The following is a 20,971-nucleotide window of genomic DNA, read 5'->3' on the forward strand; positions in this document are numbered from 1 at the left end:
CTACAGTCTCCACTGACATCCATCAAAGGTCAGGCGGGGTAAAGTTAAGCACTCCCCATATGATGTGAGAAAGCCAAGGCCCAGAGAAGTGACCTGTCCTCTCCAGAACAGGCCAGAAAGAGCTCCAATGGCTTAATTCCAATCTCAGCAAGGGAGGTTATCAGTGAAACTTGGTATGATTCTGGATGGACATATAGGGAAGTACCCAGTTCCAGCAGGGAGTCCTGAGACCTTCTCCCTGAGATTGAGAAGTCAGGGTCCTGCTCAAGTGTTTTTTCCTTGCTTTAGAAGCTCCAACAGCTATTTGTTGCTGTCACCCACACCATGGGCTTCTTATCAGTACTTTTTTACAAACCATGCTTTGATTCTGATGGTGATATCTCTGGCAAACTTGAGAACGGACATTGGTTCAGAGACTTTGCTTTTCATGGTTATTGTAATTTTTTTAAATGTTTGTTTATTTTAGAGAGGGAGAGAGAGAGAGATTGAGAGACCAAGTGTGAGCTGAGGAGGGGCAGAGAGAGAGGGAGACACAGAATCTGAAGCAGGCTCCAGGCTCCGAGCTGTCAGCACAGAACCCAACGCAGGGCTCCAACCCACGAACCATGAGATCATGACCTGAGCCGAAGTTGAACGCTTAACTGACTAAGCTACCCAGGCGCCCTGTAATTTCTTTTTTGAACAAGATATTTTAGCTCTTTTCACTGTACATCTTTATTTTCCCAACTGTTTGCATTTGCCAAACAGAAGCTTTACAAAGTATCTCAGAATTTATAATGGCTAACTAACACATTAAAAAATGAATTTGGTTTTATAAGCCAAGCTGATACAACACAATTTCTCAGATAAATTAATTTCGCAGTTTTGTCATTGTCTCAGTAATTTGTGCCCTAAATTACTTAGCTATTTACATCAATTTCCTTTGGGCCATTACCAAAACAGCAAAGGATATCTAGTTTATTTCTCTTCTTCTAGGAAAAGGCACATGTAATTTTTTTTCCAGACAAATAAATATCAAGACACACTTAAAATCTTATTCTGTAACTCATTCAGGATCAAACTTTGCATTTTTCTTTGCCATATCATTTTATTTATTTTAGAGAGAATGCAGGGGTGCCTGGGTGGCTCGGTCGCTTAAGCGTCTGACTTTGGCTCAGGTCATGATCTCGTGGTCCGTGAGTTCGAGCCCAGCGTCGGGCTCTGTACTGACAGCTCAGAACCTGGAGCCTGCTTCAGATTCTGTATCTCCCCCTCTCTCTGCCTCTCTACTGCTTATGCTCTGTCTCTTTCTGTCTCTCTATAATAATTTAATAATAAGTAAACATTAAAAAAAAGTGTGCATGCATGAGCAAGGGAGGGGGGCAGAGGGAGAGAGGAAGGATCTTAAGGGAGGGAGGATCTTAAACAGGCTGAGCCTAGTGAGCGGGGGAGGGGTGGTGCCCCATCCCAAGACCCTGGAATCATGACCTGAGCCGAAATCAAGAGTCAGATGTGACTGAGTCACCCAGGCGCCCCTGTTATATCATTTAAAAAATGTATTTTCAGGGGTGCCTGGGTGGCTCAGTCAGTTGAGTGTCTGACTTCGGCTCAGGTCGTGATCTCATGGTTCATGAGTTTCAGCCCTGCATCGGGCTCTGTGTTGACAGCTCAGAACCTGGAGCCTGCTTCGGATTCTGTGTCTCTCTCTCCCCCACTCACACTCTGTCTCTCTCTCAAAAATAACACTAAAAAAAAGTATTTTAAATATTGTTCTGGAGAGTTTTGTTCACATATATCATAGAATGCCTGGGTTCAAATCTTGTATTTGCCATTTTCTCACTCTATAACTTGGCAGGTCTCCCAACAGGGGTTTTGCCATCTGTGAAAGTCAGGAAGGCCTGCTTAGTGCAAGGTGTTGTTGTGTTGATGTCACAAGTAAGGAGTTTTGCCAGGGTGTATGGCCAATGTTCATTAAATGGCAGTAATTATTTTTGATATTCACAAAGTATATGTATATTAAATTGAATAATTTTAGAAAGAAAATTGTGTGATTTTATATATTACCACTTATGTTAATTCAGGGTTTATTCAACACTGACAAATACTCAGTGTGGGGAATAAGCTTAGGAACTCCCTGAGCTTGCATCCATGAGTTAACAAGGTATATAGGAATAGGAAGCCTCAGGATGAAAGCATCCAAGACTAGGTAAGCAAGATTAGGTATTCGGGGTGGAAGCACCCCCCAATTCAGTACAATAACAGAAATCTGCTTTCACAGGAAGGAAGGACCAAAATAGGTAAACAGGTAAACAGGGCCCCTGACCACAGCAGGGCGAAGTTGCCCAGAGCGGAGCTAATTAGCAAAAGAAAGATGCCTTGTTGACCCTGAGGTAGCATGCTCTGTCTGTCTGGTCCCCTAAGCTAGCTAAGATAAACAGACTTGGAGCCTCATGCCTGGCGTAAACAACCCTCTGCCCGGCACCAGGACTTTGTTTTGTATTGACCCAAACCCCAGACACCACGTATCTTCAAAACCCCCTTCCACTCAGACCCATGAGTTAATGTTCACGGTTTCATTGTCTCTTTGTGCACGTCCATCATGCTTGTAAGCCTTCTGATCCTAATAAAAATGGAGTAAGGACACTTACTCGGGGCTCTTGTCTCCTCCCAGACATTAGCCTCTCTCGCGTTTTAACCCTGCATCCACTCTCTTACTGGACAAGAGAGAACTCCAGACTCAGAGTCCATGACAACCCAGGATCTACTCTGTGTTGGGAGCTGTCTTAGGCAAGCAACAGAAACCTCCTCTGGTTAGCCGAATTAGGAAGGACATTCATGAGAAAGTACTGGATAACTCAGGAGTCTTCAGAAGGGCCAGCAGCCTCTGAGGACTGCCCCCACCAAGTCAGGCTGCAGAGCTTGTCCTGCAGAGACCCTGGTGCCTTTGCTCTCAGGTGCAGATGTCACTGCTGGTGCTGTGGTGTCCAGTGGCTGCCGCAGCTGTGTGCAGTGGCTGCCACCGTGTGCCATCTGCCTGGATTTCATGGTCCCTGCCTCTGCATTGCTAGCTGGCATGCCACATCAGTAGAACCCTGCTCATAAGTCCTTGCCCAACCCCAGCCGGTGCTGGGAAAGCAAGGAGCTGGCATGTTCAGATTCGTAGTGGCAAGTGGGTTTACCTCTTGCGTATGTGAGCTACAGCTGTCCTCATAAAGCTCACAGACCGGGTGCCTTCCACAACAGACGCTTACTGCCTCATGGTTCTGGGGGCTGGAGGTCACAGGTCAAGGGCTTCCCTCTGAAGGCAGGAGGGGAGGATTGTTCCGGCCCTGTCCAGCTTCTGGTGGGTCCTCCATCTGAGGTAGCAGGCTCCAAACTTCACCTGGCACCGTGTGTATGTGTCAAATTCCCCTTTTTATACAGACACCAGTCACATTGGATGGGGGGGGGGTGGGTCTGATCTACTCAGGTATGGCCTCATCTTGACTAATCACATCTACAATAACCCTATCTCCAAATAAGACCACATTCTGAGGTACTAGGGGTTAATACCTCAACATTAGGGGAGATACAGCTCAGCTCATAACACCTCTTAAGGTAGGACACTCCTCCAACACAGAAAGGGCAGCCAAAAAAGAATGAAAAATACCTACTATAGATTCGGAAAATAGTATTTCCAATCTGTGACACTTTAATAGCTTACTATTGATAAAAATCCTGATCTTATGAGGGCTGAAGTTTTTTTTTTAAATTAAAGAAAATTTTTAATGTTTATTTTTGAAAGAGGGAGAGAGAGAGAGAGTGAAGGGGGAAGGGGTAGAGGGTGAGGGAGACACAGAATCCGAAGCAGGCTCCAGGCTCTGAGCTGTCAGCACAGAGCCCAATGTGGGGCTCAAACCAACAAACCATGAGATTATGACCTGAGCCTCAGTCAGACACTCAGCCTACTGAGCCACCCAGGTGCCCCTGAAGATTGTTTTCTATGAACGTTAACCAGAATGATTGAAGAGACTAGAGCCATGACAACACTTGGGGCTGATCTGATCAGAGATTTATCTGATACTTGCTTTCTTCTAGTGATTAAAAACAGAGGTCCAGAGAAGTTAGGTGATTTGTCCAGGGTCACACAACAAAGATGGACCTAGACCCCAGAGACTCTGAGTCCAGGGTTCTTCCTTTCAGGACACATGGTGTCTGTTACATGTTCCTTTAACAATCAGGTTTCTTTCAGGCCCAAACACCAGCTTCACATTTATGCAAATCTCAGACCTTGTTTCCGATTCTCTAAGATAATTGTCCACAGAGCATCCCAATGTCCATTTGCTGCTGACAAGCCCAGTTTCAGGCAGATGAACCCTTCTTGCGTTGGTCTGCAGGCCATCGATGGTGAGAGCTACATTTTGGCCTAGGGGTGCTGAGTGCTCTGAAGACTTAGCCCGAGGTCCTGGCCTGGGCTCTGGGGCAAGGATGGAGTCTGCACAGCCAGGTCCTGGAAACAACTGCCAGCTTTTCTTGAGAAAGGAGAGAAGACCTGGAAGGATAGCAGCTGGCCTTCTCTGATGGGGAAGGGTATAAATAAAGAGAGAATTTCAAAAGGAATATTTAGAAATAAAAACCTTTATGTTCTGCTCTCTGGCAAGCACCAGGCTCCAGGAATTGAGCTAAGATCTTTGTCACTTGAAAAGCGAGAGCTCTGTGCTCTCTTGAGGAGGGCCACCTTCCTGTGATCCTGGCAGGGCTTAGGTCCCCAGTGGGTGCACTAGGAACCTTCAGGGCAGTGTGTGGAACTTTGCTTTTTAAGATGCTGAGATACAATATTTGGCCTCTGTGTTCTCATTCAAATGCTGTTGATGGCTTAGAGGTTTGTGATAATAGAATGGCTTCTAAAGATCTTCATCTCTGATAGGATATTAATTATAAAAATAAAACAACCTCCAGATCTTTCTTTCCCTCTTGCCATTTTCCAGGCCTCTTTGCCTCTCTCTGTTGCGTCATATTTTTATCCAAAGAAAGAGCTCAGATGTGAGATTTTTTTTTTTTTCCACGCTTTTCTGGGCATAGCTGAGAAAATGATGTACATGCTTTCATACTGTTCTTTTCCATTCAGGAGATGCCTGCCTTAGTGATTACAAATGCCAGAAAGTCTTCTCTGTCCCTTTCCTGCCTGAATTGTCTTCTCCCTTTGAGAGCAGGAGTCCCTCCTGGGGAGCCATCTCGGCATCCCCTCTGTAGCAATGGCTAATCCAAGTCTGTGGATTTCTATACTTTGCTTTCTTTTCCTGCTTTCTTGTGGCTGATCAGCACCTCCAGGAGAGACTGGGCTAGCCCCAGGCGAGGAGAATCCATCAGTTGTTGGAGGCGGAGGTCACATATGGAGAGAGGAGAGATTTAGGGGTTTTGGCTGGTGTTAGATTTTTGATTGACCTTTCTCCATCTCCTCTCAATCCCAAGACCTTGGAGAATTATGTGTGTACTGCTATTGCCTCTTATAGTGGCTGGCATCCAGCCAGAGCTTGTTATATTGAGTTGCATCTTATTAGTCATGGCACAGAGCCCCAGGCGAACTGGCTGAGTGTCAAAAGAACCAGAGGCTGTTTTAGTTGAGGAAGTCCTCTTCCTGGACAATTTAACCTTTTAACAGTTGGTCTGTTACCAGATGCATTAGTTTGCTAGGGATGTCATAGGAAAATATCACAGGCTGGTGGCTTAAACGACAGAAATTTATTTTCTCCTAGTTCTGGACGCTCAAAGTCCAAGATCAAGGTGGTGTCAGGTTTGGGTTCTCCCAGGGCCTCTCTCTTGGGCTCGCGGGTGGCAGCCCTCTTACTTTTTCCTCACGTGGCCTTTTCTCTGTGAGTCTCTGTGCTCCTGTGTCTCTTGTCCAAGTTTCCTCTTAAAAGGATACCAGTCAGACTGGATTAGGACCCACCCATATGACTTGTTCAACGTTAATTATCTCTTTCAAGGCTCTGCTTCCAAATGCAGCCACGGTTTGAGGTGCTAAGAGTTAGGGCTTCAGCGTACCAATTTTGGGGGACACAATTTAGCCCATAACACCATGTTTACCATACCTGGAATGGATCCTAAGTCAAGGAGTCCGAGACTCTTAGGACTGGAATGGACTTCAGATACCTGGTCTTTCCGCTCACTTTATAGATGAGGACGCGAATTCAAGATGCAGAATTGGAAAATCTGGATTAGAAAAAAATCGAGGATCCTGAACTCCTTCCCACACAACCCTACCTCTTTTGGGTCCAGCGCAGGCTGAAGTTACGGGCCCTACCTGCCGCTGTGGGGACAGAGGACAGTCAGTCAGAAACCTGCTCAGAGCAATGCCACGCCGCAGAGGCAGGAGGGCAATGGTGTCCAACTCTTTTCTTCATACAGATGCTTCTCTGGGCTCCAATGGAGCCTCCTCCAGCCCCCAGCCTTCTCTCACTGCTGATGTGCTACCCCCAGCCAGCCAGCCAACCAGCCCAATCTCCTTTTAGAGCTCTCCCAGGGAAACAGAGAGGGCAAGTTGTCTTCAGTCACCCTCCTCCCCCAAGCACCTCGATCTTTATCTTTTTCTTTTTCCAACACCTCCTGCTTTCCTCCTGGCTCCTTCCTTTGCAGCCCCTCTTCCTGTGGTGTCCTTTCCAGGCCTGCTCTCTGGGCCCTTTCGAAGCATCTTTCCTGCTATTCCTCCCTCCACCACAGGCCGCCTGTCCCTGCTTGAAATTCCGGCTCTTCAGAGGTTCCCCCATCTGTTGCTCCCTCCATGGGGCTCCCACCGCCTCCTATAGGAGGCCCTTCCCACTCTGCGCTGTGGTTGTAGGCGGACACATCTTCTCCCTCAAGACTGAAAGCAACCGAAGCAGCCCAAGTGCAGGGGAGGAATCCCCTTTTCCTGTGTACCCTCAGAGTTTGGTGCAGTGTCTGCAACAGAGGAGCCATTCACTAAGTGCTTGTGGAAGGACTGAAGTCCCTACTTTCCCGGCCACTGCTCAGCACGATGGCAGCTTGACTTGGGCTCCTGATCCACTTGCTGTCAGTCTACGGAGGCGAGGCCATCGATTATTTGTCATACCTGTCTATGCGGCAAAGCGCCCTGGATCTTCACTTGGTTTCCTCATTCAGGCATCACTGCAAACATCTTTTAGGCGCTTACTACGTGTCAGGCATTGGGCGGTGAACAAAACCTGCTTCCCGTTCTCAAGAAGCTCAACGGGAACACTGAAGAGCTGGACAGTTTCCCTCTTCCATTTGACATCTTAGATCTGGCAGAATAGAGACTTGAGGTTACAGTGCTGGGCACATAGCAGGCTTCTTAAAGATTCGCTGGTAAGTTATTTTGACTTGTGTACGTCTGCCATCATGGATGAACGTTGTGGTATCACGGTGCCAAAGCGCAGCCAAGAAATAGAGGCTGACTAACCTGATCCTTTGTGGTTTCATCTGAACGCTACTGGAGATCCGTTTTGGCTGTCTGCACTCCCCAGGCCAGTGACAGCTTCCACATCCTCCATTGTTCTCTATTTTTGGTGGGGTGGGGGGGGGGGGAGAATGGGGGAAGAGACTGCAAGTCTTTTTGTGACAGTCCTACAATTATTGTTCACATTCTCAAATTAATGCTCCAGGCATTAAAAATATAATTTGCATTATGTTTTGGGGGAGTGATAAATCTTGTGCCAAGAATTTCTTTTTGGTTGAGAGATTGCTAGAGTTATGAAATTCACGATGTGTGTGACAGGAAGCTGGGGTTGGACGCGGAGGAGAGGGAAGAAAGGGAGAGAGTCTGTTCCCTGCGTCTGTGGGAGCAACAGCAGTGAGTGAATTTATTTACATTGATGAATACATTTACACACAGATGCAGTTTTTGGCCTTTGCAGTTTTTTTTTCTCAATAACTTACCATTTCTAAGATATAGTAGATCCACTTTTACATAGTTGAAAGCACATCCTATAACTGTATAAATCCCTTAATTTAAAAAAATCTGCTTTAAATAAGTAATACATGCCCATGAATATGAATGTATGGAAGAGTCTACAGTGAAAAATGAGTGTTGTGGGTGTTTGCAACCCTTTTTTATGACTGCAGTAAAAAAATACATAATATTTATCATTTTAACCATTAGTAAATATACAATTCAATGGCCTCGAGTGCGTTCACGAGGTTAAGTACATCACCACTATCTACACCGACAACTTTTTCATATCTCCTTCAAAACTTCTGTATCCATTAAACAGTGCTTTCCCCTTGTTCTCTCCAGCTCTTGGTAACCACCATTGTACCTTGTGCCTCTGAGAATTTGACTACTCATAAAACAGGAATCAGACAGTATTTGTCCTTTTGTTGACTCACTTATTTTACTTAGTATGTCTTCAAGATTCATCTATGTTGTGGCATGAATCAGAACTTCATTGCCCTTGAAGACTGAATGGTATTCCATGGTATATATACATCACCTTTTGTTTATCCATTCGCCCATCAATGGACATTAGGGTTGTTTGTGAAACCTTTTGGTTATTGTGGATAATGCTTCTATGAACGTTGGTACAAATAACTGTTTGAGTCCCTGCCTTCTGTGTTTTGAATATGTACCTGCAAGTGTAATTACTTGGTTGTAATTCTTTTTGGGTGCTTAGATCCTGAGCCCCTGTGCAGAGTTGGGAGGGTTATTCCCTTCTTCCTTCCTGCTCCTCACTGCAGAAGGTAGAATTGCTTGGGGGCACTGCCCTTGACTTTTGAGTCCCCCATGCCTGATTCGGGCAGTATCAGGCCATCCACTATGGATAGTGCCATCCACTATCCTAACAATCTCCTTTCCTACTTAAATTGGCTTCAGTGCTTGCAATGCAAATGTTGACTGACAGTTTTCACACATGCCTGTTCCCAGCCCAGCAGGTCTACTCCTTGATGCAGCCACTAGATAATCTTCCAGTATTTGGAAATAAAAGTGTATATATTGCCTCGTTCACTAGCTCTCACCTATGACTAAGGTCTTGAGAATATAAACTATGGCCTATAAGTGTTAAGTCAACGATCTTATATCTGTGCTTGGGGCTGGGCCAAAGACAGGTGTACTGTGGGCTTTGTCAACTCTCTGATGGATGAAAAGGTGACGGTAAGATTGCAAAGAGCTCAGTATAAGGGCAAGAAGTGAAAAACAAGATGCAGTCCTATGGACAACATGAGAGCTGAGGCTGAAAAAAACCCATGTCTGAAGAAACTGCTACTTTTTTTTTTTTTTTGCAGTCTCTTCTCTGAGAACCTTGTCAGCAGGTTCAATTGCTACTGAAATCAGTAGCAGTCTGGTGGGTTAGAGATCAGAGTGGAGTTGGTTTGGGTCCTATGTACCAGTGTCAGTGTGTATTGCACCCTGGAAGTTCCCTTTTTAGGAAACTCCTTAGATCTCAAACTGGGGTGTCTGCCATGCTTTGTCCCATGTGGGGGCTTTGGGCCTCAAACCACATCTTTGGAAAAGGCCACCCTTGCTGGAAGGCCCTGGAAGGCAGATTGAAGGAAGCCCAGAATTTGTGTGGGGACCTAGTGAGGAGGTGGTTATGGTCATTAGGTGAGAGATGATGGCAGTTTGGACGAGGGGAGTAGTGGTGGGGGGTGGAGAGCTGTGGTAGGAGTTAAAAAACTATCAGGACTTGGTGAAGGATTTTCAAGGTACCTGTGAGAGACGAAGATATTCATGAGAGTCCTATGTTTTTGGCTTGTGTCAGTGACATGTGGTGGGCCATTTACAGAGACCGGGAACCCCAGGAAAGGACTAGATTTGATGGGGGAACAGTGACCTGTCCAGAGAGCTCCTCAGGAAAGAATGCAACAACAGAGTAAATGCATTAGAATTCCTCATTCATTCATCCATCAGTTATTTATTCATAACCTAGAGACTAAACCTTTCTGAAAATGGGCCTAACTACATGGTCTACTCCATGTGGTTGTAATGAGGAGTCAAATGAGTGTTCCAAATGGAGCACTCAGCATGGAGCCTCATCACTCTCACGAATGGGTTTGGGATGGTTTTAATTTCTCGTTCATAAAATGAAGCCGTTCACCTGGATACTCTCCAACGTCCCTTGTAGTTACTGTATTATGAGGAATGAAAGCCATTTCTTCTCTCTGCCTCTAAGAGGCCCTGGACTGTAAGCTAGAGGAAGTGAGGGCATTGTCTGTTTTTGTTCACCAGTGTCTCCTATATGTTGACTCCTCCTGGGGGTGGAAGGACTGTGGTGTATATCGTGTCTTCTTTACCCAACTGCCCCTATGGAGAATGGATGTAATTCAGCTGAACATCCAGTACCAAAAAACCCAACATACTTCTTGTTTTGCATTCTGATGTTAAATAGAAGAATATTTTCTGTGGTGATTCCAAGTCCCAGTCACTTGAATATATTTTTTATCTGCATCCGTTTCTGGCAGTAAACTTGTTTCAGATTCAAGAGAGCAAAAAATAAAAAGCTAGCTTCTATTATCCTATCCTTGTCACTTAATAATCAGGGGAACTAGATCGAATGTGACTATTCTGAGCTCTTTCCCAAAACATACCCTGGGGAAAGCATCTTGAGATCCAATCAAAACGACTCAGGGCAATGAGAAAGACAGGTGCAGAACCCACTTCATGGAGCAAACAGAAAAACCAAACACCAAAACCAAAAAATCTGCCCCAAATCACAACCAACCTCCAAACAAAGAAAAGCACTGTCTACCCTACCCTGCCTGTCGCACCCGGCCTGCTATCCATCCAGTTGTAGGGGAGTGGGTAGAACACTTTCTCTGTCAGGCTCTTTTTTTTGCTTGGCAGAAACTTTGCATCTCTTTTCTGCTACCCATGACATCTGAGGACTTTCTGGCGGTGGACATAACTGTAAGCAGTTTAGATGTTTTATTGGCCCCCTTCAATCCTCTATGTGTCACCTCTTGCCATCATTGGCTCTGAGATCACCATAACCATTGCCTTTGTGACATGAACATCTTGATCTTTGTTCAAAAGTCTGCAGCCAAGGCTTTTTTCTCTACGAAAAGACTTTCTCTCCATGTTTCTGATTTGGGGCAGTTAGAGGAACTTAGGGTATCTTGTATAAATGCAGCTGCCAGATAACTGGTCATATTTCTCAGGGGCCTCTTACAGTTAAGAAAAATCTTGGCCAGTATCCTGTTTGAGGTTCCTAGTATATGCCATTCATTCACTCATTCATTCATTTAATATTTTTTATTTTTATTTTTGAGGGTGAGAGAGACAGAACATGAGCAGGGGAGGGCAGAGAGGGAGACACAGAATCTGAAGCAGGCCCCAGGCTCTGAGCTGTCGGCACAGAGCCCAATGTGGGACTCGAACTCATGAACTGTGAGATAATGACCTGAGTCAAAGTCGGTGCTCAACCAACTGAGCCACCCAGGTGCCCTCCTAGTGTATTTTAAAATGTAAAGAAATGCCAAGTTAGGATACCGAAACTTGTGGTATAGTTCACATGTTTAAATGTAATAAGGAAATATCTTTTTTTCTTAGAGTTTTAATTTTAATTCCAGTTAACATAAGGTGCTGTATTAGTTTCAGGTGTGCAATATAGTGATTCAATTCCATACATCATCTGGTAGTCATTATGACAAGTGCCCTCCTCAATCCCCATTACGTCCTCCCACCCACCTCACCTCTGGTAACCATCAATGTGTTCTCTTTAGTTAAGAGTCTCTTTCTTGGTTTGTCTCTTTTTCTCCCTCTTTTTCCCCCCATTACTTTGTTTTGTTTTTTAAATTCCACATATAAGTGAAATCATACGGTATTTGTCTTTCTCTGACTTATTTTGCATAGAATAATATTCTCTAGTTCCATCCACGTCATGGCAAATGACAAGAATTCATTCTTTTTTTATGGCTGTATAATATCCCATTGTATATATATACCATATCTTCTTTTTTTTTTTAGTTTGTTTGTTTATTTATTTATTTATTTATTTATTTATTTATTTATTTATTTATTATGAAACGTATTGTCAAATTGGTTTCCATACAACACCCAGTGCTCATCCCCAAAGGTGCCGTCCTCAATGCCCATCACGCACCCTCGCCTCCCTCCCTCCCCCCATCAACCCTGAGTTTGTTCTCAGTTTTTAAGAGTCTGTTATGTTTTGGCTCCCTCCCTCTCTAACCTTTTTTTTTTCCTTCCCCTCCCCCATGGTCTTCTGTTAAGTTTCTCAGGCTCCACATAAGAGTGAAAACATATGGTATTTGTCTTTCTCTGTATGACTTATTTCACTTAGCATAACACTCTGCAGTTCCATCCACGTGGCTACAAAGGGCCATATTTCATTCTTTCTCATTGCCACGTAGTATTCCATTGTGTATATAAACCACAATTTCTTTATCCATTCGTCAGTTGATGGACATTTAGGCTCTTTCCATAATTTAGCTATGGTTGAGAGTGCTGCTATAAACATTGGGGTACAAGTGCCCCTATGCATCAGTACTCCTGTATCCCTTGGTATACCGTATCTTCTTTATCCATTCATCAGTTGATGGACACTTGGGATCTTTCCATAATTTGGCTATTGTTGATAATGCTGCTATAAACATTGGGGTGCATATGCTCCTTTGAATTATATTTTTGTATTCTTTGGGTAAATACCCAGTAGTGCAATTGCTGGATTGTAGGGTAATTCTATTTTTAACCTCCATACTGTTTTTTAGAGTGACTGCACCAGTTCATATTCCCACCAACAGCGCACAAGGGTTCCTTTTTCTCTACATCCTCACCAACACTTGTTTCTTGTGTTGTTGCCATTCTGACAGGCGTGAGGTGATATATCATTGTAGTTTTGATTTGTATTTCCCTGATGAGTGATGATGAGCATCGTTTCATGTGTCTGTTGGGCATCTCAGTGTTCTTTGCAGAAATGTCTATTCATGTGTTCTACCCAATTTTAATTGGATTGTTTTTTGAGTGTTAAAAGTTTTTAAAATATATTTTGGATACTAGCCCTTTATTGGATAGGTCATTTGCAAATACCTTCTGCCATTCTTTGGGTTGCCTTTTAGGTTTGTTGATTGTTTCCTTCACTGTGCAGAGTTCAGAAGAGTTCATTTTTTCACTTGTTTCCCTTGTCTCAGGGGACCTATCTAGAAAGAAGTTTTTATGGCTGGTGCCAAAAAAGTTACTGCCTGTATTCTCTTCTAGGATTTTTAAAGTTTCAGGTCTCACATTTAGGTCTTTAACCTATGTTGAATTTATTTTTGTTTATGGTGTGAGAGAGTGGTCCAGTTTCATTCTCTTGCATGTTGCTGTCCACGTTTCCCAACACCATTTGCTGAAGAGACTGTCCTTTTGCCATTGGATGTTCTTTCCTGCTTTGTCAAAGATTGATTAACCATACAGTTGTCAGTTCATTTCTGGGTTTTCAATTCTGTCCTATTGATCTAGGTGTCTGTTTTTGTGACAGTTCCATACTCTTTTGATTACTACAGCCTTGTAACGTAACTTGAAGTCCAGTATTGTGATGCCTTCAGCTTTGCTTTTCTTTAGGTTGCTTTGGCTATTTTGGGGTCTTTTGTGGTTTCATACAAATTTTAGAATTGTTTGTTCTAGCTCTGTGAAAAATGCTATTGGTATTTTGATGGGGATGTCATTAAATGTATAGATTGCCTTGAGTAGTATAAACTTCTTAACAATATTCTTCCAATTCAAGGCATGAAATGTCTTTCTATTTCTTTGTATCATCTTCAATTTCTTTCATCAGTGTTTTATAGTTTTAGGGTACAGGTCTTTCACCTCCTTGGTTAGGTTTATTCCTAGGTATCTTGTTACTTTTGGTGCAATTGTAAATGGTACTGATTCCTTAATTTCTCTTTCTTCCGCTTTGTTATTGGTGCAACAGAAATGCAACAGATTTCTGTACATTGATTTTGTATCCTGCAAATTTGCTGAATTTATCAGTTCTAACAGTTTTTGGTGGAGTCTTTCAGGTTTTGTATACATAGTATCATGTCAACTGTAAATGGATCCTTCCTTGCTGATTTGGATGCCTTTTATTTTTGTCGTCTGATTTCTATAGATAGGACTTCCAGTACTATTTTGAATGGAAGTGGTGAGAGTGGAGAGCCTCATCTTGTCCCTGACCTTAGGGGAAAAGCTCTCAGTTTTTCCCCCATTGAGGATGATGTTTTTTGTGGACTTTTTTCATATATGGCCTTTGTTATGTAGAGGTGTAAAGTAAGCCTACTTTGTTGAGGGTTTTTTTTTTATCATGAATGGATGTTGTACTTTGCCAAATGCTTTTCCGCATCCATTGGAATAATCGTATGGTTCTTAATAACCATATTAAGAACCTTTTGTTAATGTGATGTATCATGTTGATTGATTTGCAAATAGTGAACCATCCTTGTAACCCAGGAATAAATCCCACTTGATCGTGATGAATGATTTTTTGAATGTATAGTTGGATTCTCTTTGTTAATATTTTGTTGAGGATTTTTGGATCTATGTTCATCAGAGATGTAGTTCTCTTTTTCAGTGGTGTCTTTACCTTGTTTTAGTATCAGGGAAATATTTCTTCATAGAATGAATTTGGAAGTTTTCCTTCCTCATATTTTTTGGAAAAAGTTTGAGAAGAACAGGTATTAACTTTTCTTTAAATGTTTGATAGAATTCACTTGTGAAGTCATCTGGTCCTGAACTTTTGTTTGTTGGGAGTCTTTTGATTACTGATTCAATTTATTTGCTGGTTATCAGTCTGTTCAAATTTTCTATTTCTTCCTGTTTCAGTTTTGGTAGTTCAGGTGTTTCTAGGAATTTATCCATTTTTTCTAGGTTGTCCAATTTGTTAGCATGTAGTTTTTCATAATATTCTCTGAATGATTGTATTTCTGTGGTGATGGTTGTTATTTCTCCTTTCTCATTGTGATTGTGTTCATCTGGGTACTTTTTTTTCTTTTTGATACATTTGGCTAGAGGTTTAATTGATTTTTTTCAGAGAACTATCTCTTGGTTTCATTGATCTTTTCTATTGTTTTTTAAGTATTTGTATCATTTATTTCTTTTCTAATCTTTGTTGTTTCCTTCCTCCTGCTGGCTTTAGGCTTCATTTGTGTTCTTTTTTCCTCTCGCTCCTTTAGGTGTAAGGTTAGGTTGATTATTTGAGATTTTCCTTGCTTCTTGAAGTAGGCCTTTATTGCTATAAACTACCCTCTTACAACTGCTTTTGCTATATCCCAAAGGTTTTGGACCATTGTATTTTCATTTGTATCCATATACTTTTCAATTTCTTCTTTGATTTTCTGGCTGATCTATTCGTGTTTTGTAGCATGTAATTTAACCTCTGTGTATTTGTGGCCTTTCCAGATTTTTTTCTTGTGGTTGATTGCTAGTTTCATAGCACTGTGGTTAGAAAAGATGCATGGCATGAGTTTAATCTTCTTGAATTTGTTGAGGCTAATATGTAATGTATTCTGGAAAATGTTTCATGTGCACCTTAAATGAATGTGTATTGTGTTTTAGGATGGAATATTCTGAATATACAATAAAACCTTGGATTGTGAGTAACTTGTTCTATGAGTGTTCTGCAAGACAAGAAGGCATTTCTAATAAATTTTAACTTAATAAATGAGTGATATCTTGTGACATGAGTAGTATGTGAGGCTGAATGTCACATTATCATAACTGAACCAATGGTTCTTAAAATTTGCTTTGATATGCAAAGCATGATTTGCTTTGGATTACAAGATGTTTCTGCAATGAATTATGCTCATAAACCAGGGTTTTACTGTATCTGTCAAATCCATCTGGTCCATTGTGTCATTGAAAGCTGTTTCCAGGTTGCCTGGGTGGCTCAGTCAGTTAAGCGTCTGGCTTCTGCTCATTCATGATCTCCCAGTCCATGGGTTCAAGCCCCATGTTGGGCTCTGTGTTGACAGCTCAGAGCCTGAAGCCTGCTCCAGATTCTATGTCTCCCTTTTTTCTGCCCCTCTCCTGCTCATACTATGTCTCTCTCTCAAAATAAACATTAAAAAAAATTAAAAAGAAAAAAAAGAAAGCTGTTGTTCCCTTGTTGATTGTCTGTTTAAATGATTAGTCCATTGATGTAGTGGGGTGTTAAAGTCTTCTATTATTATTATCAGTTTCTTTTTTGTTTGTTGTTAACTGTTCTGTGTATTTGGGCACTCCTATGTTGAATGCATAAATATTTCCAATTATTATATCTTCTGGCTGGATTGTCCCATAAGGAAATACCTTAACACATGAAAATATAATTATTTTTGTCCTAAAATACTTACCAAATTAATAAAACATTAACCATTATTTTTTATAATACAAAATGGTGATTATTTTTAATCAGTGGAGAAAATATGGTTAATTCAATAAATGGTGTTGAATTATACTAACTAAAAATAAATTCACTGGGGCACCTGCATGGCTCTCTCGGTTGAGTGTGTGACTCTTGATTTCGGCTCAGATGATCTCACGGTTTGTGAGTTTGAGCCCTGCATCAGGCTCTGCGCTGACAGTGTGGAGCCTGCTTGGGATTCTCTCTCTCCCCCTCACTCTCTGCCCCTCCCCCACTCATGCTCTCTCTCAAAATAAATAAACTTAAAAGAAAAAATCCACAATGGAGCAATTTAAATCTGATCAATGAAATCATAAAAGTACTTGGAAAAAAAGCCACCATGTTCATAGATAAAAAGAACAGATTGGTGGTTGCCCTGAGGCAAAAAGTGGTGGGGAGGTGGGTGAAATGGGTGAGGAAGACAAAAGCTACAACTGTCTAGTTGTAAAATTAGTCCTAGGAATGTAATGTACAGCATGGAAAATATAATTAATACTATATTGCATATCTGAAAGTTGCTAAGAGAGTAGATCTTAAAGTTCTCATCATGAGAAAAAAAGTTACGTATATATGATGATGGATGTTAAATAGACTTATGGTGATCATTTTACAATACAGTAAAACCTTGGATTGTGAGTAACTTGTTCTGCGAGTGTTCTGCAAGATGAGCAAATATTTCTTATAAATTTTAACTTGATAAACAAGTGATATCTTGCAATATGAGTAGTATGTGAGGCTGATTGTCACATGATCACAACTGAGCCAATGGTTCCTCCTTCCCTCCCTCTCTCTCGCTTGTTGTGGGATTGTGGGTGATGGTCTCCCACGCTCAGGTGCTGGGTCTCAAGCTGCAGTGTTTGGCAGTAATCAGTGATTTTTCAGAACGTTGGAAGGTGACCACAACTGGCACTAGTGTATTTTTTGTCACTTCAAAGCCCCTTTGCTTGCCCCTTTGAAGTCCGTTGCTTTTCCATACAAGAGTAAGGTTAGGAATGCTTTGCTAGGTTAGGCTGCCTGCAGATATAGACCCTTCCCTCTGCTGTCTTACTGCCATTTATATTAAATACAGTATATGACAAGAGTTTCTTAATACTGTACTGTAGTCAACATCCGTGCGAGCATATACGATGGCCCCCGTGCAGAAAAAGGTTGAAAAGAAAGGTGGTAAGAAGGAGATGATTGTGGTGAAAGTTAAGAAGGAAATCATTGAGAAGTACGAACGAAGTATGCAGGTGGCCAAGATTGCAAGATTTTATAAGAAGTCTGCATCTGCATCTTGTCTGCAGAGGAGGAGGAGAAAAAGAAGAATCCCTCACTTCAAATAAGATTAGGGAGATGTATAAAATGTGGGAGACAGTGCAAAATTTTATGGAAAAGCACCACCCGGATAACGCTGTAGTAATGTGAGTGATGAATCTATTTAACGACAATGCAATGTCACATTTCTGCAAAATGCTCAAAAGGAGGCAAAAACAAGTGTTATTGGACAGGTTCCTTGTTAAAGTTGCATGAAAAGAAGAAGATTCCATTGAGCCAATAGATAGCAGTGATTCCGTTAGTGATAGTGAAAGTTGTCCTACACAATAACCCTTCTCTCTGTCTCCCTCACACCGGCCATAAAGGTTTTAAAAGGTAAGTGCAGGTTTTTATTTTTCTTATATTTTGTATTTTCCTTATTATTTTGTATTCTATTACAGTATTGTAATCATTTTTATATGAATATTTTTAGGTTGTGGAAGAAATCAGAGTTTCTATTATTTCTTACGGGGAAATTTGCTTTGCTATACAAGTGAATTAGATTACAAGCATATTTCTGGAATGAGTTTTGCTTACAAACCAAGGTTTTACTGTATATACAAATATTGAATCATGTTATACACCTGAAAGAAATGTAATGTTGTCAATTATACCTGAATTAAAAAAAATGAAAGTAAGCAAGAAAACTATGGGAGAATTTAAAAAAAAATATCATCTTGGTGGGCAAAGACTTAAGCATGACACAAAACTTAGAAGCTGAAAAGATATTGCTAATGTATTTAAATAAATGAAAGTATAAAATTCCTGCAAGGTAAAACTTTTGTAATCAAAGTCAAAAGACCACAAAAGAGAAAAAAAATGTGCAACTCATATCATAGACTTGCTGATGTCTCTAATATATGAAGAGCTCCTATAATTCAATGGGAGAGCAACAAACCCATAGGAAAATGGGCAAAAGTCATAAACTAATAGTTTAAGGTAGAGGAAATGGAAGTGGCTCAAACATAAGTGCCCAACCTTACTCCTTATAAGAGAATGCAAGTTGAAATATCACGAGGATATAACTTTTTACCTATTACACTGCAAAGTATGAAAATGTTTGCTAAGGCTGTTAGAGAAGGCATGGGAGATAGACACTCTTTTAGATTGATGGTGGGCATAGAAGCTCCATGGAGACCCATTTGCAAGCATGGATGTATAGTACAAGTGTAAGTGCCTTTTGGTCTGTGTGTGGCACTTCTAGAACTTTACAGTTACACTCAATACAAGTATAGCATGACAGATATATGAGATCCCTCATTGCAGCACAGTAGAGAATATCGAAAGCAGTTGCATGTCTACTAAGGAGATGAATTCAATAAAATATTACAAATGTGTACAATGGAACATTACACAACCATTAAAATGAAGTAGATCTTGGGGCGCCTGAGTGGCTCAGGTCACGATTTCATGGTTCCTGAGTTCGAGCTCCACATTGGGCTCGCTGCTGTTAGCACAGAGCCTGTTTCAGATCCTCTGTCCCCCTCTCTCTCCCCGTCCCCTGCTTGTGCTCTCGCAAAATATAAACATTAAAAATTAAAAAAAATGAAGTAGATCTTTATATACAGATATGGAATACACTCCAAAATATATTGTTAAGGAAAAATAAAAAACAAACTACGTGCAGAGCAATTTGTTGAGCATGTTTCCACTTTAAGAATGTGTTATCCATGTAATATGCACACATATGCCCATTGTTGCCTGCAGATGTATAGTCTATCCCTGAAGCTCACAGACAAAATCTCCCAGGAGAGTAGGAAGGTTCCTGGGAGACAGAGATGGGAAGGAGGTCTTTCACTGTGTTGCATTTGAACTTTCTAAATTTGTATAGCATTAGCATGAATTATGAATTTAATAAATTGGAAAAATTGTGCACTCATAAGTTTTATTAATTTTATAAGTATTTTAGGACAAAAACAACTATATTTTCATGTGTTAAGATATTTCCTATAATGGGACACCAGCATAGATTTTTAAATTGCACCCCCCCCCCCCCGCTGCAACCTGACTAGAACTGGGACAGGTCCTGGAAGTCTTCAGAACCATTTCCCCTTATTTTGCTCCTCACCCCTGGGTGATATCTGAAGGTCACTTTATAATTATACTACATGGTTCTGTTACATTTAATGGCTTCCAAATTTAGAAGATGCTGCCATTCTAACAGAGAAGGATACCAGGACCCAGAGAGAGATTTTCTGATTAAAGGGAAGCCTTCTTTTCTCCTAAGAACCTCTTTGTGCAGGTAGATGAAATTGCTTTAGTGATGATAGGAATAGAGAGCTGAACCTTACGATTTTTTTTTCTGATAGATTTTTTGAATCAGGCAACAGTTTTTCATGCATTATAAATGACTTTTTTAAAGCTTTCATCCTTCGTTTCTCCGTCATTTCCTTTCTCCCATCCCTTCTTACTTTTCTCTCTTTGTTCCTATATAAATCTATTCTGCAAGTAGGTGCTGTTGGAAGTTCTATTTGCCTGTGATAGCCAAATCACAGCCCCCATTTGGTGGCACAGGAATTCCCTACAAAAAGATTCTGCAGACTGAAAAACTGTCAGGACTTTTGTTTGCTAATTCTTTTTAAAATTATAAAGCTGTGCTAATTATCTCAAGATCAAACTCTGCACCTGGCTTCATTCTAGAGATGTTAGCTCCCAAATCTACAACTTTAGCTCTGGGGTCTCTCGTGAGTTATGGATGCATGTTTGTCTCCAACAAAGGTCACGATCTACATTTCAACTGCAAACCTCTTCCCCCTTTTTTTCTATATTGGCTAGTGATGTGTGAGTTCTTCTAGTGCAATTGAAGCAAGCCCAAGGAGGCCAGCATTCTTTTTGTTGAAATACAGACTCTGATCCAATAGGTCTAGAAGGGTTCTTCATTTCTTTTTTTTTTTTTATAAAATTTAATTTTATTATTTATTTGTTTTAAGATGAAATTTATTGTCAAATTGGTTTCCATACAACACCCAGTGGGGAGAGCACTCTGCTGCTGATTGTCTCTATTGTAATATCTTGTTTATTCACATTCCATTGTTATGTTCCTTATTTGTTTACTTGTTTATTGTCTCCCCCACTGAATACAAACTCTATGAAGTTAGTCTTATTTCTCTTGTATCTACTGCATGCCTATTACACTGCCTGGAATTTAATAGTGGCTAATTAAACATAGAATGATACATGAATGAATGAACCTCCTGAAGAGACTGTCATGGGAACTGACTCCAGCTGGAAGGGTTCTTATTTAGCAGATTGTTAATGGAAATACTCAGCTGTCAATGGCAACTGAGATGAAAGGTTAAGAGAAATTAAGAGCATGAATGGAGGGTGGGCAGCAGTTGTTAATTGAACCTGTTGCAAGAAAGGAGTAAGGGTTTAAGCGATAAGTGGAT

At 41.3% G+C, this 20,971-nt stretch overlaps 1 long non-coding RNA gene across 1 annotated transcript in view; it reads left to right on the forward strand.

Moving 5' to 3' along the window:
• Positions 1-6,801: 6,801 nt before the first annotated feature.
• LOC123597450 overlaps positions 6,802-20,971 on the forward strand; it is a 299,090-nt gene continuing 284,920 nt past the window's right edge. The window contains exon 1 of the long non-coding RNA XR_006712127.1: positions 6,802-7,302. This is a non-coding gene — a long non-coding RNA (uncharacterized LOC123597450). The remainder of the gene's footprint in view (positions 7,303-20,971) is intronic.

Source organism: Leopardus geoffroyi, chromosome A1, assembly GCF_018350155.1.
Source record: "Leopardus geoffroyi isolate Oge1 chromosome A1, O.geoffroyi_Oge1_pat1.0, whole genome shotgun sequence".
Classification (NCBI taxonomy): Eukaryota; Metazoa; Chordata; class Mammalia; order Carnivora; family Felidae; genus Leopardus; species Leopardus geoffroyi.